Source organism: Canis lupus, chromosome 14 (assembly GCF_003254725.2).
Source record: "Canis lupus dingo isolate Sandy chromosome 14, ASM325472v2, whole genome shotgun sequence".
Taxonomy (NCBI): Eukaryota; Metazoa; Chordata; class Mammalia; order Carnivora; family Canidae; genus Canis; species Canis lupus.
In genome coordinates this window covers 38,801,481-38,824,461 of record NC_064256.1, presented here as the reverse complement: position 1 = coordinate 38,824,461, position 22,981 = coordinate 38,801,481, and the positions used below count along the sequence as shown (strand labels likewise).

Here is a 22,981-nt window from a genome sequence, read left to right as displayed (position 1 = left end):
TGAACCCCTCTGCACCTGTGAGTGGTGGTGAGCTTGGCAAGTTCTCCTGGGGTGGTAGGGAGGCTGGAAATTAGGAGTGAATGGGATGGAACCTGAGGCTGGAGGCTGAGACAGTGGAATGGGGAAAGAGAGAGAGATGGAGCAGCAGACACTCAGGTAAAAAAGTTCACGAACCAAACCTTTGTAAATCAGGGATGGCTCATTTAGGTTCAAGGTGGCGGCCATGCAGGCGATCAACAACAGTGTTGCACTTCCTAGCAGTGAGCTGGCCTTCCTTCTTCCAGTACTATCCTAACGCAGTGATTCCCAAACAATATTCCTCAGCACACTAACACTCAGAGACGTTAACGGATGGGGAGAACAAATGATTCTGCATCACTTTAGTTTAGAAAATGCTGGATTAAACAAAGTAAGCAAATTTCTTTCGTGCTTGGAGCCCTTAATATGCCACCATATATTATAACTCCTTAAAAGAAAAACTTACATGCAGGCTTTCTCAGACTTTTTGGGTTTAGGACCCATTTTATTTGTTTATTTATATAAAAATATGGAACACTTTATGAATTTGCATGTCATCCTTGGGCAGGGGCCCATGCTAATCTCTGAATCATTGCACTTTGAGTTTATGTGCTCCTGAAGTGAGCACTGGACCTTTTTAAAATTTTTATTTTATATTTTATTTTAAAGACTTTAATTAATTAATTTATTTGAGAGCATGAACAAGGGGAGGGGCAGAGGGAGAGGGAGAAGCCGACTCCCTGCTGAGCAGGGAGCCAGACTTGGGGTTTGATCCCTAGGACCTCAGGATCATGACCTGAGCCGAAGGTAACTTAACCGATTGAACCTCCCAGGTGACCCTGGACCTTTTTTAAAAAAGTCATAGAGTATCTCAAGACAAATGTTCTGAGAATCACCTCTTGGGAAACAATATCCTAATGTAAACTAATTCATTTCAGATTAAATTCCACTCTAGCAATTTTCAATGTGAAATTTTCAGGATAAAAGAATTCCCAGAAAAGTGAAAGATTAATTGAACCAACTTTTTCAGTGACATGCAAGCCAAACCAAGTGTTCTTATTCATTTATTTACATTATTTGTGTGGGTAGGCCCACTCTTAAAAGTCACAGTGACCCCATCTTTAGATTATTTTTCTCTCAGGCAAATACACTGAATTAGCTCTGCATCCCTACAATTAGGCCTTGCCCAAATGGTGCCACCACCTTGGAACCCCGTGTCATTGTGGCTGTCAGGCTCAGCATATCTATGCTATGAGAATAAGAAGAATAAATACAGTTCCTAATTTCCAAGTCAAAGACAGTGTGAATTGATATTACACAGTAAAATGCAATGAGATTAAATCAATAACATCTGCAATAAGGCATAATGAAGGTAAAATTATATCTCTGGCTTCCTGAACAGCTGTGAATCTATTTTTAATGATCCTCATTTTTGGCAGTCAGCTAACAACTTCTAAAATGTCCTAGAAATTGGATTGTTAAGCAGATGAGCACTGCAGTGGCTCGGAATGTCATTAATTTCAGCTGCCTTACCCATCTGCATTGGAGAGATGGAGGCATCATGAATTCACCCCCCATCCGCCCCACTGAGCACCCCACTAACCGGGCCTTGGGTGGCCCCAACAAATGCTCGATACAGCAAGGCAGGAGAGCTGGAGGGAGAGGCTCCCGGGAGGATCATAGGCTGTTGAATGATGGAGAAAAAGGAAAAAGTCCTTGTTTTTCTAATGCCAATTGCAGCACAAAATTGGCTTTCAAGTCTACATCGTGCTATTGGAACCGCGTAACACTGCAGAGAACAAGACATTCTAATGGTTCCCTGTTTTTAGTGGGGCACTTTGGTTCCACGGGATTGCTCTGGCCAGGACTTGGTCAAGGTCACACCACCAGCAAGTGCAGGAGCCAGCGTTCAACCCTGGTCTTCTCATTCCAAAGCCAGGGCCCTTTCCATGGCCTGGTCCTCTCTTATTGAAATAACAGCCGTGGGAAAGACACTATGAAAACTTTGAAATTGAGGAAATGTGAATATTTGGGATTATCCATGTTTTTCTTAGCTGCCTGGCACCTTTGTACTTTGCTGCAGCTTTTACCAGAAGCCATGTCTGGGAAACAGACAGTTGATCCCTTTGGCTAATTGTTTTGAGCTCGTTTTACTTCTCTGGACTGGCAGGGACGGGGCGTGGGGGGTGGCACCCCACCCTTTGCACACCATTGTACTTCTTGCACCCCACGGATGGATTCTCAGATTCCCAAGTCAGGCTTACCAGCTAGGAGGCTCAAGAGGCCCCAGCCTAAACTGTGTTCCAGAAGATTGAAGCCAAGACTCAGATTCCCATTTAGAGTCCCTCTTTGCCTGGGTGAAAGCTGATAGGAAGAGGATGAATTCCTTATTTTCATCCCTGTCCCGAGAAGCCTACCACTTAAAGGGAGAAGATTTTTGTGCAGAAGACAAGGCTGCAAGGCTAAGTTAGGCCATTAGTTTATGGCACTGACCCCACTGCCTGACTTGCTCTCAGCAGTAGGGGCTGATCCTTTGCTACCTGAAGTATCAGACAATCAAGAGGTTTATGGTGCAGGGGTGGAGACTGTCCTGTGGCATGGTTTTGAACTGGAGAGAAGAGCTTGGCTCCGAGAGAGTCATCTATGACAGAGGGTTATTGGGTACAAAAGTATAAATGAGCACCTCTGCTCAACAAGGGGATTATCTTTATTGAGCAAAGACACCCCTTCCAATGGGCGACAGGATGGTCAGGAATGTTCTGAAGGGAGAAGCAAAGTGGAGGGAAGGGGGATTTTGTAATAAAGAAACATCATTCACCGCTAATGATTAAAACAATGCCTGGCGTGCTAGAAAACTGTAACTGCTCCCAAGACAGCGGGGAGATGGGAGGGATTTCGGTTCACAGAAGGCTCTCTGATGCTCAGAGAAGGCAGGGGAGGTCTAGGGGAAATGGAAGAGCTGGCACTCCTAGGCTCATGGGGCTGGGGTGGGCAAACCCAGGGCCTGGGAGGCAGGGCCCTGAATGAGACACAGGGGCTGTCCTGTGCCAGGGCCTGCTTGGCATGCCAGCGGAACAGTGCACTTCCCAACACACAGGGCACCAACACATCTCACTCCCCAGCCGTCCTCTCCATCAGGCCCTCCCACACATAGTAATGGACAAGCTGAATATTTTGTTGTGGTTTAACAGAAGCTCTTAAGCGGGAGGTATCGGACTTGCTTGCTTAGGGAGCACACACATTGACTTTAAAGTGTTTGCTGGGGGCACCGCCTTTCAGTGCATGATGAGCTAGTTATCAGTCATGCAAACCTCACGCCTTCACATTCATTGACGTGGACTCTGTGTCAGGTTGGTGAGTAGGTTTCCTCCTTACGTGTTGACTTCCACTGTTGACTTCCATGGCGTTCCATTGTGTTTGGAAGGATTCTGAGGCCAGATCGAGGTTCGCGGGAAGGAGTGTTGTGTTCAGTCCGTGAAGTCTGCCCTGGATGAGCAAGAAAGGACGGGAGGCTGTGTCTCTTCTCTCTTACTGCATCCTAGGAGGTGTTCTCACTTTTCGTGAAGCTGGTGAGAGTGCCAAAAATCAAAGGAACCTCAGACTCACAAGTGAGGGAGATGAAATGGATGGATGAGAGCTTCTTGGCAATCTCAAAACACACTACCATTTCAGGCTTTGGAAGCACCAGGAGTCAAATTCAGTGCGAATAACGTTATTTGGGGGAATCGAGTCTCTGAAGAATGGTTAAGTAGAAGCGAGAAGACCACAGTCAGTTGTCCAGTCAAAGTGACTTAAAGCTAAGGGTCAGGAATTGAGATGACTACCCACCAGCTCACTGGATACTCTTTTCCTTCTCATCCTCAACAGTGAGGGAAAAGCAATTCCAAAGGGAGAAGGACAATGGAGATGTGTACACACACACACACACACACACACGATAAATATTACATACAGGTCAAACACATCACATGTTTATACGTATACACGCATATAGAAGGTACACATCACGTTCACCTCATCTGTGTGGTGTACCGGGGAGAACGACTCAGAGAACCAAGCTGCAGGAGCCAGGTTCCCTTGCAGGCCTGGGTTGCGTCACTCTTGCCTTCACTAACTAAAGGAACAGGACCAAAGGCAGTGGACCAAGACCCAAGATTAGAGGGCAGGCACCTGTTGGTCAGATACCCAGAAACCCACTTCATGGTAAGTCGTGACTCCCTGGCACCTGGGGCAGGAAGCCACAGAGCTGGGGAAGCTACTTGGCCTCTTGGCTATAATGTAGATCACAACCTTGGCTGTTGGTGGTGCCTGGAAGCTTCACTGTGAGTGTTGATTAGTTCTGAGAGGACCTGCAGGGCTGGACTAAATGAAAAAGCAGAGCTTAACAGTATTTTAAACAAGAAGTATCCTGTTTTCTGAAGTACTTCTGCATGTTAATATCGTTCTCCAAATGATAGCTTCTTAATAAGCTTCATTTCATCAGTAGCATATTGTCACGCTAATAAACAAAGGGATTTGTTTTTAAAAAGAAAAACCACACCGAATGTCTGCATGGCTAATTTACCTTCTGTGTTAACATCACACATTTGGTGTAGAATTGCTGAGGACTGAATTGCTAAATCAAGGCTCCTGGTGGCACAGATTGCATTAAGAGATAGGCTTGCAGGTCTAGGACAAAGTGCTCAGCATTTAGGGTTGGGAGTTAATAGGATCAGGGGGTCACCCACTCCTCTTTCTGGGCTCTGGAGCAGACATCAATAATCACGCTAATCTGTCGCAGAACTTAACCAACACCCCCACAGGAAACAGAACCTCAAGATTGTTCTGCAGACAGCACACTAGCATTCCCTACAACCTGATAGTTGACACGAACACAATGAAACCTATTTGCATTTAGGGGACTTATCTGCCTCCTAAATCGGGTAGTTTATTATGCGCTCTTCAAAGAATGACAAGAAGTCTCCTTAGATGTTACTTTTGCTATTCGCCAGTGGCTGAGATTGGAAACCACCCTCCTTAATTTCATACTTAAACGACAATGGCTTATTAAATATTCTGAATCCTTTGCACTTTTTCCTGGATACCATCCAAAGTGGTGCGATATAGGGATTCTTAACCGGGTCTATGAACCCCCACGTGTCCCATGTATATAATTTGAGGGTCTGTGATCTCAGATGTGAAAAAATACATGTATTTCTATTTTCACTACCTTCTAACCGAAATTTAGCGTTTCCTTAATTGTGTCAGCAAGAAACCAGCATTAGTATCTGTGATTTTGTCATTAATGGAAATCACAGATTTCATATGCCATTGCAGTTGTTGCAGACGTTGTGTAACATCACATACGTTCATCCTGACTTGGAAATGACAATAGGTCTCAGACCAGGTGCTGGTTAGTGTTCTTCAATGTGCCGATCTAGCAGTGCATGCGGTACTAGATCACATATTTGGGTTTTTTTGAAGAATATTTTAATAACTTCATTTTGATACAATTTGTTTTCTTTGTTGTTTTCTATATGTCCTTTTAGACACTGAAAACATGACTCTACAAGAGGGTCTGTGAATAGGAAGGACCCTCCCTTCAGATGAGGAGGCCTGGGCTCCAATCTTTGCTAAACATTTTTGTAAAGCCTCCTCCTCTTTGTCTCTTTTTGCCTTTTTTTCTCAATTGAAAAAAAAATTGAGATAAAATTCATATAACATAAAATTCACCATATTAAAGTGTACAACTCAATGGATTTTCAACATATTGACAAGGTTATGCAATCACTACCACCACATAATTCCAGAACATTTTCATCACCCCTAAAAGGAGCCCCATCCTATTAGGAGTCACCCTCCACTTCCCTCCCTCCAGCCGCTGGCAACCACCAATCTGCTTTCTGTATCTATGGGTTTATCTGGTCTGAGTGTGGCCTATAAATGGAGCCATAAAGTATGTGACCTTTTATGTCAGGCTCCTTTTGCTCCGCGTAATATTTTGGGGGATTTGTCTGTGGTGTAGCATGTGCCAGGGCTTCATTCCTTTTTATGACTGCATAATATTCCATCGTATGGATGTACCACACATTGCTTATCCATTTGACTGAATTCTTTATCAGTCTTAGTTTCTACACATTCAAAATGAAGAGATTAGAGCAGACCATGGCTAAGAATTCTTCCAGCTTTCAAACCCCCCATTTTTCTTCCTCCTTGTAGCCTCTCCTGTGTTGTTTTGCATAAAGCCCTGCTTAGATTGGCTCCAGGTCTCTTGTCCTCAAAGATTGGCCTATCAAATTCCTGGGAACACATTTTTAAATTTCATTTCTTTGTATCCACCAAAAAAACATTTTTTTAAAAATTGATCTGGAGATCTAACTTAATTTAAGCCTCGTAGGTAACAATCTATAATGGACTACCACTCGTTCTTCTCCAATTATGTTTACGACACTACAGCAACCACCAAACTGTGATGGGCTAGGCCCATGCATAGAGGACTAAATTTTTTGAAGCATAATCAACAGAAAACTCCTTTTTAAAAATCCATGGCATGTTGTACGCCCTAGGGAACAATTCAAGGTCTTATCCTAAGGTTCTCACTCTGCCACTCTTGATGCTTAATTCTGGAAAAAAAGAAATTTCACCTGTCACTTTAAAATTTCAGCAGATGTCTACAGCTTATTTCCACAAGCCTGTAAAGGATCAGAAAGATAAAGGAGGAAAGGGCTCACAGAGATAAGGGACTGGCAATAAATCCTCAAACTGTGTAAGCATAGAGTACTGTTAACAGAGTTTCTTTGAGGATCTGAGACACCTTCCTAACTCATTGACTTTCACTCTTGTCTTTATTAGATTATAAAACAGCACATACTAACTACAGTCAGAAATAACACAAAGGCTCCTTATGCAGCACAACAAATACATATTTAATGTGAGAAAAGATTGTAAATTACATATTATATTATTCAGGTTTGTGCTATTGCCCTTCCCCCACATGCATAATAAAAAAGGAACGAGCTATGTTTCATCCCACCCCCCCACCTTTCTTGCCATCAGCTGAGCCCTGTTTTGCTTTCAGCCTGTTCCTTTGTTACATAACCACACTCTCAATCCATTCTTTCATTCCCTTCCAAGTGCTTTCCATCACGCCCGCGGTGTCTGAACCTCATTACACCTACCGGTGCGCGGTGCTGAAGCATTTACTGCTCTCAGCCCAGCACATTCTTTGCTTGCAAATGCTTCAGATTCTTTTCGTTGGGAGATAAACCAAGAAATCTGCAAATTCATACCTAATCTGTCATAGCCCTGTCACCCGATGCAATCCTCTCCAAACAAAATCCTTTTGGTGAGAGGAAGACAATACCCCAGTTTCATAAATAATTTTTCCCACCAACCTTAATCTGCTGTCTATGAATATTAATGAGTCTCATCGATTCATGTCTCCATTTTATGTCCAATATTAGACACCTTCCCAGAAAGCTAGCTGTCAAGATTGCAAAGGAGCCTATCTCACTTTCACATTAAATTAGCAAAATAAAAAAGGGCAACTTCTTTGGCTTGTAGATTTCAAGAGGCATCGCCTTGAGCCCCGCACTGGGATTCCTTTTACATTGTTCCCAAATTATAGGTCAGTCCTGGCAGGAAGGGGGAGATAGGTCAGTTGTTTTTAGTCTTTTCCAGGCAGGGGTTAACCTGGTGAAAACATTTCAGAGACTCGTTAAATGTGTTTCTTTTACCAATTTCAATTACTTTCCTTGCTTGCTTTTTTTTTTTTTTTTTAATGCCTACTTTGTTGGGTCTAGGTCTTAATTTTTGTGACATTCTGCTTCCTTTGGCTGTTGTTGCTTTTAAATTTTTCTGCGTACAGACCACAGATTAAGTGGGACTGGTTCCAGGGTTGTGCTGGCCTATAAGAAATTTTCGTGAAAATTAGGAGAGTGTTCTTATGACAGACCAATCAGAAAGCACCATTCCCTCCAAATGGACATATGAGAAAAAAGAGCTCCCTTTGGGTGAATGTCCGTGTGCATCAGGACCCAGGGTCTGGCGGAGAGAGTGTGCCCTGCATGTCAGCACCTACTCCCTTTCCTCGGGGTTCCTTGGCTTATTTCTCTACTAAATCTTTCACTTACCTCCCTTAGCTGGTTTCTTGGATCCAAAGTGTTTGGGGTACACCAGAGATTTGCCTTTTATGCTTAGATCCTTCTTAACTGCCATTCACCCTTTTCTTCTCCACTCATTTTCACAGCTTTAAAGTTAAACTCCTTGCTTATCTGCCAGGTTTTACTGAAGCACCCTTAATTCATCTTTCCATCTTTGAGCAATTTGAGTAGGAATTCAAATGACATCCTTGAGTTTTTCATTTATTTGGTTGGTTGATTTTTTAAATACATGCTTTCATATGTTCAAAGACTTGCTTGCTGATAGCATTATTTGTTGCTTAAATGACAAACATATGGCCAGCAGCCAGAGGAGCTATGTTATTTGAGGAGTCCAGGAAGCCTGTTCTAGGTCTAACTATACCTCTCCTTGCTTGCCATTCATGCCTAAAATTCTACCTTAAAGCCATATTCTTTTGGATTAAGTAAATACAGCCCTGTTACAATATACTACACTTGGGAAGAACTAAGGAGATGGCATCAGTCATTGACACTTTAGCGAGAATTAGTTTATCAAATCTTATTCCATGGGCAGCTCTATGAGAGAAGAAAGATGGTCTGGGGCATATAATGTACTAACCACCTAGTGGGCAGGCCTGATTTGGCTGGGTGAATACACTTTGAGTATATTGGTCACCTTGAAGGATTCTGAAGAGAATGAAAGAGAACAAGTTCTGTTTGCCATGTTTTTGTCTGCAGTAATCCCGGGGTAGCTCTAAGAGATCTAACTTGGTATCAGCTATTCAACGGTATTGCTGTTTCCCAATGTGACTTAGAGTGAGATTCTTTTGTTAACTTGTCAGAGCAGCTGAGGATTCAGGTTTCTTCCTTGAGCCTACACCAATCATTCCCTATTTTGACCTTAACCTTTAGTATAGACATTGAACTTCCTTGAAGGCTCAGGGTTGGTGATGTTAGCCTGGCAGAACACAGACATCTAAGGAATTCATTTCTCACATGAATACAGCCATCTGTGGAAATATCTATGGGAGCCAGGTCATAGGCACCAGGAATATTGGAGAAATAAATGTCATTGAGACCTCCGTCATTCTAGTCCTGGGCCTCTCAAAGTGGGCTACACACACATCTGAGGAGCAAAGCCATGAGTTATACACAAATCAAATACAGTGCATCTTCCTGGAGTGTCCTTTTACTAGATAATAACAAATTTAAAATGTTAGTTTTAAATTAAAACAAGCATGATTATATTATGGGGTGGAATACAGCAGTCGAGGGAATTTGAACAGGTGCCAAGGAAAAGGAATACATGATCAAAGAAAACAGAGCTTAATTTATCCAGGCTTGTAAAATACTTTTGCATCAGAATCACCTGCTACACTTCAAATGAAACTTCTAAACAATTCTGATGCCCGTCCCCTTTCCAAATGGATTCTAGTGTACTGATATTTCTCCAAAGCTCCTCTGGTGATTTGGACCTATAGCTGGCATTGAAGACCATTAAATTTGAGCCCAGCTAAGGCTCAGAGGGGGTGAAGTGACTGACCCAAGATCACACAACTAATTTATATTTGGTGTTTTTAGCTGTTCTTCTATGATATACTTCTCCGTAAGATCAGCTGCATAATATACAGGGCCCAGTGCTAAACAGAAATGCAGATCCCTTGTTAAAAATTGCTAAGAATTTTAAGACAGCAACAGCAGAGCATTACCAAGTACAAAGTCCTTTCAAGTGTGGTGCCCATGACGTCAGCCCCAGCCCCTCAAAAAGCCTGAAGAGTATACTCAGCCCTGCAGCCACCTTAGAGCAGCCAGACAGATCTACAGGATGGGGAGGAACAGTGCCTTCCTCTACATTTCCTAGTTTATGGGGCCAGCTAACACATGCACGTGCACACACACATACACACACACACACCTGGACAGGTATTTCAGAGATACCCTCTGGCAGAAGCGGTTAACAGAGATTAAATGAGATTTTTCTAATGTGAAAACATGTTTGCTTCTTCATTAAATTGAGAATGAAACTGTCAGCTTTGACTCTAACCTGTGTTGGATGGATTGTAAATTCTAGTTTACCCCTTCTGCCCAAACCACAACCCCCCTCCCTTTCCCCGCACAAATTCTCATACTCCCAAATCTTTGTCTGGAATTGTAGACTCAGATTACGGAAAAGCATTTTATCATATTTTGACCACAACTGAGTGAGGTCCTTCTCTGAAATAAATGAGTATGTTTGTCATGTTGGGGTGGGGGTTGAGAACCAGGGGCTGAACCAATATAAGAGAAGGGAAGCCCAGCAGAGCCTGATAGGATTGCAGAACCTAGGAGTAACCCTCACACTAAGGAGGCTGTCCTCTCCTGGAGAGGAAGGATGCACACTCTGTGCTGGATAAAGACCTCTGTGAAGGGCAGCAGCAGATGTGTATGCGAAGTCCTGGGGGAAATGCAGGGAGAAGAGGACCAAGCAAACTGCTGGAAGAACGGAGAGCGCATTTGTTCTCTTGAGATTCAGCAGCCGGGCAAGGTAGGGAGAGTTAATGAACCAAGGGGCGGATGGGGGACACTAGGGAATTCAAAGTAAGTGAATGAAATTCTCATTATGTTGTCGCCACTGGAATTAATATGCAAGCTTTCGTCTCTCTCAGGGCTTCTTTCTGGCACTGAGGCTATGAAGCATTTGGGGCCCAAGATGGAGCAAAATCCCAGAGAAGAGCAGGTGATTCATGTTCCTGGGAATTTGCATCCAACCCGGTAGATGTGGCAGGCAGAGATTAGAGCCTATGGGACCGGTGAAGCTTTCTGCAAACCCTTGACATCAGTAGCTGTCCTGTCCTGAGTAAGGACACCCATCTAGTCAGATGGGTATGGGGAGGCCCCCTGCTTGCTTACCTAGACAGCCTTGTTGATGCCAGACCCCCATCTGTATCTAATTTACTCAGGCTTATCCCTTAACAGTGTCTGGAGACATATATAAAAATAACAAAGGATTCACTGAGACTTAGAAAAGCCATATGAGGGGCACCTGGTGGCTCAGTCGGTTAAGCATCTGCCTTCGGCTCAAGTCAAGATCCCGGGGTCCTGGGATGGAGCCCCACATTGGGCTCCCTGCTCAGCAGGAGTCTGCTTCTCCCTCTGCCCCTCACCCCTACCCCCATTACTCCACTCATGCTTTCTCTCTCTCTCTCAATCTCTCTCTCTCTCTCTGAAATAAATAAATAAAATCTTAAAAAAAAAAAAAGAAAGGAAAAGAAAAGCCACATGAGGGAATACACTCTAATCAGTGTGTTAAATGTAAAACTGCAACCCATTCATGTGTGTAGGGCACAAATCAAGCACAAATCCTGCAGGGAGGGTCTCAGCACAGCGGCCACAGTGAGCTTTCAGGTCAGGCAAACATGAGCGCTGCTCCCACCTCTGTGTCATCAAGAACCTAACCTCTCTTAGTCTTGTTTTCTCCATCTAAAAAGAAGTTGAGTTGAACACCTACTTCATAAACATGTGTCAAGAATTAAATAAAGTGGCGTAGCAGTAAAGGTTTCTGCATTGAGCAGAGTCGGTGTTCAGCATAAGTACATCCCTAGTATGCAGTAGGCACATCGTCGGAATCAGTAATAACTATTACTAACCATCAATCCTTTCTTTCCCTCTGGCTTCATGCTGGGAATTAAAGAAAACCTTAGCCAAGAGTGACTTTAAAAGGAGATGCTTTTGGCCAGGTTCTGTTCCACCCTTTGAACACATTCTTGTCCTAATCTTGGGGACTCGGCTGGCCTCCTATGCGCAACAAGCCCTTGTCCACAAAAAGCCTAGCAGAATGGGCTTCCCTCCATAACGGGCCTGATAGATTAACTAAGAAGACAGACTTCTCAGCCTCACCTCTGTCTCCTGCTGCTCACAGACATCACATGGTGAGTTGACACTGCAGTCCCGATTTGTTTCGGGATCAATTTGGACAATGCCAGAAAATGAGGCCTTCATTTTCCTTTCTTCCCACATGTGTCTGGTGAAGTGATCCCCCCAGAATCGTCTCCCTGAGCTGTCTTCTAGCGGCAGGAGAGAGGGCTCATGTCGATCAGAAAACTTCTCTGGGTCTCTATGTCCTCGAAAAATGCATCTTTGAGCATTCTGTTGCAAAATGAGAAAAGTAAGGACAAGGGAGAAAGTTGTCTTCAATAAAGCTTTCAAATGAAAGGACTGTCCTCTCTGCTGAGGTTATGGTTTACTTATGTTTTTGGTATCAAGATGTGCTTTAGTGTGTGTGAAACAATAGTGAGAGGAGCTGAAAGTGGTTATATTTTATGCCCTGACTTGGCAAAAGAATAAATAGGCAAACCCATGTTTCCCCCTATTACCACCCAATTTTTAAAAAATAATTTTACTGGCTCATGAAATCAGAAAGCTGGAAACCACTGATATGGACCACCCTGGTGGTTTAGGGAAAGAAAATAACTTCCAGATTAGCAGCTACCTGGAACATTTTCCCCCAGACTGTAGACCCCTGGACTTTTGCTGCATAAATTATGTCGTGTCTCCTACATATAGCAAATATGGCAAATGAAGGTAAAAGGGGCTCTTTGAGAGGTGATGGGTCTCCCCAATATACCAACCGTGTGCTAGTAAGGAGGGCTGCCAGGGTAAAGGTGATGTCCCCATTCCTACCATGGATACAACCCTTCCTTCATGCAAATAACTTTGGGAACATTTGCTATTGATGCTGATTCAGCACTTCCAAAGTACTATGCTAATATTTAAAAAATTTCTAAGTAAAACGTCTTCTGTTAGAGCTTCAACTTCAACATGGTTTTGTTGGCTAGCTTGAGAGAGTTTTTTTTTTTTTTTGTGAGGGTCCAATATTGTAAAATTACTCCTTTCATTATTTTAACCAGCAGGTCCCAAATTTCACTAGCCATGAGGTCACATTTCTAATAATATATCTCGAAATATGTGATGTCTTGTCCTATCTTCTTGTGCTTGCTAATACTACCTCAGCAAATATTTCTAGACCTCTTTGAGAGAAGCCTGGATAGTTCTCCAAAGCTTTCTTGGGGGTTACCTGATGCTCCAGCCAGCCCCTGGGCAACGCCCCCCACCCCCCGCCCCCCGGCCCCAGGTCCGACTACCCTTCCAGGCCTTTCCTGTCAGGCCTACATCTCCTCCTCCTCCTCCCCTACCAGGTCTTCGTGATTAATTTCTGCTGTCCTCTCTTGGAATGACTACTTGTTCATGTCCTTGCCCTCCGCCAAGGTTCAGCTCAAATCACACTCCTCTAGGAATTCTAAAATCCTTAATGTAGAAGTAGCCTCTTTTTCTCATTCTCCTGCTGCACTTTGTACCCCAACAATCCAAGGTACATGCGATGAATGCTGAAATGATTATTTATATGTCTAGCTTCCTACCACGTCTAGCCACCATGTGAGCTCCAGGGTGCAAGGACTAGATCATATTCATTTTTTTTTAACTTACCAAAGCACTAGCTCAGTATACTGAACATAGTAAGTCTGGTAGACACTGGATAAAGCTGAACTGTCTTAAATTCTCACTAAGGTGTAAATGACCGATTTTCATACTTCCTAGAATGTATAAGAAAAAAACTTTGTTTTCCCCCAATAGGAATGTTGGCTCCAATTAGTCCATGAACAGAAAAGACAATTCTTGAACCTTCCGGGAAATCATGCAGGATGGATAGCCTGAATAGCACTCAGGTAGGTGAAGTGCCAAAGAAGCACATGAATTCCTAACAAGAATCCCCACTGTGTCACCTACCAATCACTCCAAAAAACAACCCTGGTAGATTTTGTACAATCAGCCTTATTTAACCAGCCATCATTTCCTCTTAAAAAAGAAAAAAAAAAAAAAAGAAGAAGAAGAAGAAGAAGAAGAAGAAGAAGAAGAAGAAGAAGAAGAGTTAAGGTCAAGTAGAAAAAAAAATGCCTTTGAATTAAAATCTTAGCTTTTCTTTGAACATCCAGATGATTAAATGAGATCCAGACGAAAGCAGGCAATTTCCAAAAAATAAAATCCAGCCGGGGGTACTGCATTCCCTCATGCTTCTACCAGTAACCCCGTGGTAAAGTAAAGTAATGATTGATTCGGAGAGAATTATGGCTATTATAAACTGTAATCAGTGGTGGATGAGAATAATTACACAGGGAAAGGGGGGAAAAGCTGAAACATGGCTGAGCAGTGTTCTGATGGATGGGGAAGTCATTTCCTGGCCATTAATGACTGATTTTTCAACAGTCAGCACACAAGCTTTAATCCCAGAGGGGAGAAGGAGAAAGAAATGGCCACATTATTAAAGATGCTACCGACTTAACCTTAGCAATTTTAATCTGAATATAGCTGAAGCCTGTCCCCCTGTCTGTCCTTGCTTTTGTTCCTATTATTGCAGACATCCCCTCTGGCTTGGTGAGGTTAGGGCTGGCCTTTATCTGGGAGACACCAGAAAGAGTTATGATGGTTCAGAAGTCCCCTAAATCATGGTGGTGGGATATAGAGTCAGGGCGTCAGAACCTTCAGAGCCACCGAATTCACCTAGTCAAGCCTGCCCCTGTTATAGGTGGTCCCCAACAGGTGAAGTGACTTGCCCAAGTCACACAGCTGAGGACTTTAAGCCTGAGGGGAGATTGCCCTCACAGGACGGGAAGGGGGAGCGGTCTTGTCACAGAGGCATGATCAGATCTCTGATGGAGCCAGCTTTGCTAAATCCATTTTGATATTGGCACCGGCTAAGTCTCCTGCCCTCTGAGACGGGCTCTGGGGTCCCACCTTCTGCCTGCAGAAATGGTTACAAGAGGTCTGAGAGGCCTGTGGAATGATCTATTCTGGTTTACAGATGAGCAGTGAGTCCTCTAATCTGTGACCCTAATGGAGGGAGAGACCAGGAGAGAGAGAGAGAAGAGAGAGGGAAAGAAGGCAATTTATCTTATTTGCAGCCATAAAACAGGATAACTGATGGAAATAGACTAGAAGTCATAAAACTGTGTAAAGCAGGACAGCCAGAGTCAGTTGGTGACAGACGCTCCCCTTCAGAGCCCTGTGACTTTGAAGAGCCTTTTGAAAAGCTTCCTGAAGTACTGGATTTCTCTCTGCTTCCAGCAGATCCCCCTCAAGTGGAGAAGATGCCTGATGGTGACTGGTGCGGGACAAATTCTAGCAACCCCTGCCCTCTCCCCGACTCAAGAACAAAGCCCACCAGAAGGAAAGGAAGGACCATCTTCTAAGAAAACATGACTGCTTCTGAGGCTAAATTATGTCAAGATATAAGATCAGGAATGTCCAGATGCTGTTTATCCCATCTTAATTAAATTTGGACTTCTTCGGGGGAAAAAATACCTCAGTTCCAGGAAAAGCTGTTTTGACTCTGAGGCTGTTTGGATCCTGTTTTATGAAAACAAACATTTTAATCAAGATATCACCATCCCTAGCATTTCACTGTGAAGGTATTTTTTGAAGCAAACTCTCTTGAGTCAATATATGTCCTTAATAATATTCTATTTAATGTTGTTCAATAATCTTAGTTTTTTTTCCCTGTTCTCATTTTTAGTTTCCTAAAAATATTTCAAATAGGATCAATTCCTTTTCAGGCACACTTTACAGTGATGCCTTGAGAAATCATTTGTCCATCTGGTATTCCTTTGCCTCTTTCAGGTAAGCACACCTCACTTTTTCCTTTAGGGAACCATGCTTCCCCTATCCCACAGAATCCTGATAGATCTACAAGTATCAGAGTTGTGTCCCACTGCACAGCACCCCACCCAACTGACACTCCATGTGCCCCCAAATGCAGAGGGGACATTTGATCCTGATGGGCCAGTCCACGTCCTCTCTTCCCAAACCAGTGATTGGGTTTGAGATGGTCATTTTTCTTGAGATTTTCTGCATAGATGCTGAGAGAGTGCATATATGCCTCTTCCATTTGGAATAATAGCTATAAGGATATGGTTTTTAAGTTTCCATCTGCAGAGAAAGAGCCACAGGAAAAAAGAGAGAGAGAGAGGGAGGGAGGGAGGGAGGGAGGGAGGGAAGGAGAGGAAAACAACTGACCTTATATGTTACCCAAGCCCCTGGATCTAGCAGAACCAGACTTTTTAAATCCCATAACCCTGGACTCCCCAGTTATGGGAACTGGTGGACTCTGCTGTAAACCAGATGAAATTGGGTTACTCTCTCTTATTACCTAAAGTCCTGACAAAGACTAAGACTTTTCATTGGGTCTGCTCTGATTTAAATTTTGGCCAGAAGGTCTAGTACTTATTTTTTTTTAATTTTTTTAAATTTTTATTTATTTATGATAGTCCCAGAGAGAGAGAGAGAGAGAGAGAGAGAGAGAGAGAGAGAGGCAGAGACACAGGCAGAGGGAGAAGCAGCCTCCATGCAGGGAGCCCGATGCGGGACTCGATCCCAGGACTCCAGGATCACGCCCTGGGCCGAAAGCAGGCACTAAACTGCTAAGCCACCCAGGGATCCCTACAACTAACCTTTAAATCACATGTTCTGAATAAACAAAACAAATGATTGAACAGACAGATGGGCTAAAAGTCTTCCTGATATCATCCAGCACCTGCTAGAGGCTTCCATTCTGCTAATGAGTTATTGGATTGAACAATTCTTTTCCTTAACCATACAAAAACACACACATATACACCAACATTATCCTACAAGAAAAAAGCCTAACTGGAAAATTAGCAAAAGCTCTCTAAATAAAATATTTAGAATGATTGTTTAACATGTGATTTAAGGGAAAGTATGATTCCCTAATGGATAATACCAAAGATGGCATCAAATTTTAAGAACTCCAAAGGGATATAGAAACTCCAGACAGAAAATTGACATATCTAGATTTTCCCTTTCCCTCTGGGACCCAACTTCTCTTGTCTTTGAGGATTAGGTCATACATAATGAAACCCTTCATCTCTCTCTCTCTCTCTTTTTATTTTTTTATTTTTATTTTTTTTAAAGATTTTATTTACTCATGAGAGATACAGAGCGCGAGAGAGAGGCAGAGACACAGGCAGAGGTAGAAGCAGGCTCCATGCAGGGAGCCTGACATGGGACTCGATCCTGGGTCTCCAGGATCACGCCCTGGACTGCAGGCGGCGCTAAACCGCCATGCCACGGGGGCTGCCCTCTCACTCTCTTTTTAAAAGATTTATTTATTTATTTATCTATTTGAGAGAGAGAGGGGGCGAGAGTAGGGGAAGGGTGAGAGGGAGAGAGAGAATCTCAAGCAGACTCCCCTCTGAGCACAGAGCCTGATGCAGGGCTTGATCTTATGACCTTGAGATCATGATCTGAGCCGAAATCGAGAGTTGAGTGCTCAACTGACTGAACCACCCATGCACCCTGAAGCCCTTCATCTCTTACAGGCTCTGTGCTACTCTACACAAAGCCATCAATGTGAGAGCAGCACATGCACTGAGGTGCCAATCCTGAAAACTCTCAGGTGTGGAGGATGAGTGCCGGCTGAGGCATTCCAAAAGCTCTTCCCCATGGAGGACCGTCGGGGGCCACACAGCATGAGGCCTACTGTCAGAGGGAGCAGTGGTCGATGAACAGCAGAATAGGCAGGGGAGGGCAGCCAGGCCAGCAGAGCACACAAGGTCTTTTGTAACTGGCCTAGGCTTGCCCTGCCTCAAGAGAAAACATCCTACCCTGCCCTGTTCCATTCCTGTAAAGTGCAGTTTCTCACTTAGGAGAAGGAAGAGAGAGAAGCTGCCCCTGAGCAGAAATATCACTTAAGGTGTCTGTCACCACAGTGGCACACAGCGTCTGCTCCAGGCAGGGCCTTCCCCATTTTACCCTGCCCAGGTGGCCATCTTCACAAAAAATAAATGGATTATTTTGCAACAGTTGCTTGACCACAGAAAATGGAAGACAAACCCTATTACAGCTAATGAGTGTCTCTTTGTCTTAATTGCTATTGACCTCCTGGGTCTGACATATTTCTGTGGGTTTCCTAGTAGGTCAATTGTCTTTGAAGTTAATCATGATATGTCTATGTTATATGTCTGTTATAACATGGTATCTCATATCTACATACACAGAGTCACAGGCACACATGGGCAGACACATTCATTCACATTTATTTGTATATGTGCAAGGTGTGTATATGTATATAACCACACACACATACCTGTCTTACTCATAATCATCACTCTGTTAAGAGGTGTTTAACAGATTTACAAATGGCTTAGTGACATTTCTGTTGCTAAAAGTGAGAATGCTCATTGTCAGAAAAATTAGAAGATGCACAGATGTGTGAAGGGAAAAAGAAATACCACCTATAACCCCACTAAAGAGGAAGCCAGGAAGCCATTGTGTTTCATCCATTCCTGTCTTTCACATGCATATTGGAGAGGTATCTTTTTTTTTTTTTTACAGTCGAAATTGTGCTATGTACAATCTTGCAAACCAGTCTTTTCCACTTAGTCCTATGGGAGGCATTTTCTCTATGTCTGTCAGGATAATTTTAAGCCTACCTTATGCATTTCTTCCCAGGAGCCTTCAGTAAATATGAGTGTGTGATGTCTGGGTGGGATCAGGGAGCAGACTATACCCCAAGTCCTCCTCTTTTAAATTGTTGCATGAGGGGCCCCTGGGTGGCTCAGTCAGTTCAGTGTCTGTCTGCCTTCGGCTCAGGTCATGATCTTGGGGCTCTAGGATCCAGCCCAGCTTCAGGCTCCCTGCTCAGCAGGGAGTCTGCTTCTCGCTTTTCCTCTCTCTACCTCCAGCTCATGCTCTGTCTCTATAACATCATAAATAAATAAATAAATAAATAAATAAATAAATAAATAAATAGTTGCCAGGTCTACCTGAAGGAGGTGAGGGGTGGACCCAGGATTGCTTACTGGCAGGCACTCCCCTAAAACACCCCTTCCTCTGGCCCCAGCACAAGTGTTAGAGCTACAACTTGCCGTGACCCAGAGGAGACCTCTTGCTTAGCACTAAGTGCAGGTTCCTGACCTAGGAGGTGGGCGGGCAGCCTTGGTTCCAGACGACCACTGACCTTGTGAGCCCCCTGCCTCTCTAGGACATCTGCATTCTTAGGAGCCCAACAGCAGGCTGAAGGTGCTCAAGGCAATTTGTGTAAGTCATGGCTCCCTGCGTGGTGTGTATATTATTCAGAGGGGCAGGGGGAATGGGTTGCCCCGGGGGGGAAGAGTCTTGCAGAGTGGCTGAATGAGTAATAGACCTTAGCAAGGGGTAGTAGGTCTTGGCACAGCCACCCCAGGCCTGGCTGCCCCCACCCCACCTGCACTCAGCCTTTACCAGATCTGCTTCCATTTAGTTGGGCCCAGGAGCACTGAATTCAGAAAAAAAAAAAAAAAAAAAAAAAAAAAAGAAAGAAAAGAAAAAAGAAAAGAAAAGAAAAGAAAACCAGGATAGAGAACAAACATTGTAAAGACGCCTGTTAAGGAAAGATTTAGGCACAAAGACATTTTTATATTTTTTTTAAAGCACCAATAAATTCCTTCTCATAAAAATGACAGGAAACCAATTTGGAATGAAAGGGAGAAACTTCCAGAGTTACCAGATATACTTGAAAGCAAATGAACACAAGAGAAAGAGCTTAGGCCCCACAACAGTGATAGAAGTGAGAAGCTGGCTTGGCTTTTGCTGGGCCAGTGTGAACTCAAGGCCCTGGAATGGCCTGACCCCAGGCCCTTGGAATGTTGCCCTCCTGGAGGCTGTGTGAGTTGAGGTGGGGAAAGGGTCAAGGTGTGCTGGAGTGTCAGTACCAACCCAGTTCTCTGCTGAGGCTCTGCCCCGGGAGGCACCTGCTGAGACCCAGCCTTCCCCTCCCCAGGTACAAGCAGATGCCCACAGCCAAGGGGAGGGTTCTGATGGGCTTATGTGATTCTGTGGGGTCTCTGAGTGAGCGCCTCTCAGCTTCTGAGTCTACTATGTTGGGAAGTCTGGGACTCTGCATTCATTAATGAGGCCCTTCTGTTTTTCTGTTAGTTCACAAGACATAGGAGATTTCTCCTCCTGAAATTGTAAACATTGTCTTAAGAGAAAGCTTCTTGATTCATTTTTTGCTCTCAAATATTATTCTGAGTCTTAAATTTGACAAAATTATTTAAAGACAAATGTTATCTGTTCTTTTAACAGAATTGACATTCTTTTATTTTATACATTTAGGAAAACTGAGACAAGTGTAAAATATTCACTCATACTATTATCTGGAGGCTGTATATTCATATGTTCTTTTTTGTTTGTTTGTTTTTTCTCTGCCTTCCTTCTCTTCCTTTTTCCCAGTTGAACTGGGATGGTAAATGCTAGACCCTTGGACTTCCTTAAATGGGGGCATTTTTTAAAATCTCAGGAGGTGATCTGTAAAACAGGACATTAGGACTAAAAACATTGGGTGAATCCTGCTATCCTCTTCTCAAAGATGCTCAGAGAAGTCTTATGGAAAATGCCATTGCTGGGCTTGGTTTACAAAATCTCATGATCTTATTTGATTCCAAACCATTTATTTCATGTGACGTACATTGCCATCCTGTGGAACCACTGAGACTGCTGTTAAATCATGAGAAATTTGAACAGCCTGCTGTCTTTTCTTGTGCTGCTGGCTTGTATATTGTAAAGAGCAGCTGGTTGGCACCTCCAAGCCCTCATATGATGCTTTTGATTTGGGGCTGGCCTTTGAAATACCATTGATTGCAATTCCAGTTTGATACATTGGATAGTTTTATTATTGAGCCTCTTCTTACTGTTCTGTTAAAAACCTTTGGTGTCTTGTTTCCTAATGATTATCATCATCGTTATCACTAATGACATTTATTGAACATTTACTGCTTCCAGGCACTGTGCTGAGCCCTTTACGTGAATTATCCTATTTAACCTCATACCAGTTTTATCAGGGAAACAATATTCTTCTCATTTACTAGATAAGGAAACTGAGCTTCAAATTGGTTAAGTAATGTGCTTCTAAATGGCTCCTCTGAGACCGAAATCCACATGGCCTGTCCATTGTTAATAATCATATACTATTTGCCTCAAATATCTCAGCTCCCAGGTTTGCAAACATTCACAGAAGGAGGCTTAGTGTACATGATCTTAAGATTTTATGTACTTTTCTCCCAACATATGTATAGTCTTAATCAATCTAATTACCTAGCTGACTTCCCTCTTTCCCCTGTCCCTTTCCACTTGCAATTATTTATTAAATTTCTACTAATAAATGTGAAATGCTGAGTCAAATGTCAAAGTGAATATTCAGTTAAAGACCTGGGCTCTTCCCTTAGGAGGTTAACAGTCTAATGTAAGATCCCAGTGAGTAAATCATTGACTACAACAGAGCACACATTTCTCTGAGAACCCAGAGGAATAGCATCTAGATCAATGAGGGCCAGTAAGAACTCTCCAGGGAAGGTGGCAGGAGAGGTAAGTTTTGAAGAGAAGGTGCCCATTAAATAGGCCAAGGATTGACATTCCAAGAACACAGATGGGCATGCTTAGGGCATGGAAGTAGGAGACAGCCCAGGAGTTTGGAAAGCTATTAGTGTTGGAGTTGGTTGAGCTAGAATGAAGGGCAATGGGCCCCCCAGGAGGAAGGCTAGAGGGACAGACAGGTCCAGAAGGGGCTCTGTGTGCTGGGGGATTTTAGATGTATGGAGAATGAGGTGATTAAGTTTATGTTTTAGAAAAGCCCCTCCAGCAGGGGTGTGCTGGGGAGGCTGCCTGAGGAGGAGGAATGAGGTGTAGGGTGTTGAATCCAAACTGCCCTAAGGCAATGACAGTGTGGATGGACAAGAAGAGATAGAGGAAGGAAAAATGCAGGAAGAGAAATTGAGAGGATCTGATTGACCTTTAAAGTGGGATGTGAGGAGAGAAAATGGATGTGAGTGAGGAGTGAAAATGACTCCTGGATGTTTGTGGTGATGATGGTAGTGGGAATGGAAAGCGGGAAAGGTGGCTCTAGAGGATGGCTGGCCCTGGTGACAGTGACACAGAGTGAGGTGGCAAGGAGCACGTGTGTCTGGCTTGGACAGCTCCTTGGATGGTGCCATTTAGACAGATTGGGCCTTCAACTCAAGAACGCTTCCTACTCTTTGACTTGTCCATTTGCCTAAAACAGTGAAACATTAATTTAGAAGAACTCTAACCTGTTTTCTGTTCTTAAATCTTAACTACATTTTAAATTTGACAAAGCTGTTTTAAGATAAATATTAGTCAGTTTTATTACAGAAGTAATACGTCTGTATTTTATACATTTAGGAAAATTGAGAAAAGTATGCAATTGTTACCCATACCATTACATTAGAGAGATGTACTTGAAGGTCATGTATTCTCTTTTTCTTGGCACTCTCCCATATCTTCCCTCACTTTCTTTCCTATATATTTATTTTATTTATTTATCCATTCTCTCATCTGTTTATTCAACTTTTATTGAATTGACATTTATTGAATGTCAACTATATGCCAGGCACCATCATAGGCATTGGGGATACAGCAATAAATACAGAGGCAGTGTAAATTCTCATGGGAGAGATTTTTTATAATAAATAAGTAAATAAAGGTATGCTGGGTGGTGGTATGTGCTGTGGACAAAAATAAATAAAACTGGGCACAGGAGCTATGGAGTTCTAGGCAGAGATTTGCCATTTTATGCAGAGTGTTCTGGCTGGAAAGTCTTCTCTGGTATCTTGAGGTCTTCAATAGGGCAATGAAAGAATAGGGGAATAAGTCACAAAGCAAATCCAGGGAAGGAATGTTCTGGGCACAGGGAGCATGAACTGTCAAGGGCTTGAGGCGAGAGAATGCTTAGCATGCTTCAGGACTAGCTCATGGCTGGATCAGGAGTGAAGGGGAGAATAGTAGGTGAAGCCATGGAGGTAGCAGGGAGCTAGATCAGA

The 22,981-nt window shown here is 43.3% G+C and overlaps 1 non-coding gene across 1 annotated transcript; it reads right to left on the bottom strand.

The window, feature by feature from the left end:
* Nucleotides 1-541: 541 nt before the first annotated feature.
* LOC112670925 (U6 spliceosomal RNA) lies at nucleotides 542-646 on the bottom strand. The gene has a single exon (XR_003143303.1). It is a non-coding gene; the product is annotated as a U6 spliceosomal RNA (small nuclear RNA).
* Between the last annotated feature and the right edge of the window lie 22,335 nt (nucleotides 647-22,981).